Here is a 1283-nt window from a genome sequence, read left to right as displayed (position 1 = left end):
CAGATCTCCTAGTTCTCTACCTCTACTGCCACTGTTTATCTGCTGCTGCTGCTGCTGCTGCTTACCATATCTCACTGTTGTTGATGCTACAGCTCTGTCTCCTGGGTCTAGGGTGTTCCCAGCACAGGGATCCCAGGTTCAAAGGATTAGTTCTGCTCCCATTTCTTCTTCTTTGTGATAGTAACCCTCCTCCCAACTCTGCCCTACTGCTCTAGGATTAGCACTCTTTTAAGCCTAACACAGAACTAACCAATCACCTTGTTAGGGCTCCATATACTTTATTTGCACAGTGCCACCCTCATAGAGGTTTCACAAACCTTATTTCCATTATTAGCCAGCTGCCCAATCCCCTTGGGTGGGCCACAGTACCTTATTCACTTAGTGCCATTCAATCATTTGGTGGGAGTTACAAGACCATGGTAGAAAAGGCCATATTAAAGTGATTTATTGCACTGCAGCTGCAACTGAATCACTTCACTAGATATGTCTAAACCAAGCAGAGTGTCCTCCAGTAGAGAGAAAACATATCCAACTCTGAGCAATTTAACAAATATTTACTGAGCTTCTACTATGTGTTGGGCATAAGGCTTGGACATTCCTGTTGAGAGATAAGAGTCTAGGTTCATCATGTCAACCTTACAATATGACAAATTACATTGGATTCAACAAATGATTACTTTACAATATGACAAATTACATTGGATAAAGATACAAAGTGCTGTGACAACATAGAAGAAGGTAAAATTAATACTGCACTTGAGAAAGACTTGGAGAGGAAGCAGCTTGAATTGTGCCTTGAAAGAATAATTCCATTTACAGGAGGATCAGGGCATCCCCAACAGTTTTCAGAGGATGCACAAGGCATAGGAGCATGGATGCATTCAAAGACAGTTTGCTACTAAGACTAAGTATAAAAAATTAGGACCTTTGAAAATGAAGCTTTGAAGATTGATTAATCTTTGCTCTATGTACAAATTACACAAGAGCACAGTTAAGTGTTCTGGAATTCCCATTCTTTGCAACGCTATCAACTGAACTGCGGTCTAATGCCTTTGCATAGAAAATAAAACATAAGTAACCATCTATCTTTTAGATAGGAGCAAAGAGGAAGGATCACTAGTTGGAAAATATGGCCTTGGTGATAGAAATGATGTTGGAGAATGCATGATAAAATTTTGCAAAATAAATGATTTGTTCATTTCAAATACCTTCTTTAGACAGCATAACAGATGACTATACACAAGGACCTCGCCAGATGGAATACATAGAAATCAAACTGACTA

This window comes from Chrysochloris asiatica, unplaced genomic scaffold (genome assembly GCF_000296735.1).
Source record: "Chrysochloris asiatica unplaced genomic scaffold, ChrAsi1.0 scaffold00042, whole genome shotgun sequence".
Classification (NCBI taxonomy): Eukaryota; Metazoa; Chordata; class Mammalia; order Afrosoricida; family Chrysochloridae; genus Chrysochloris; species Chrysochloris asiatica.
The sequence above is the reverse complement of the archived record's forward strand: the minus strand, read 5'-3'. Positions refer to the sequence as shown.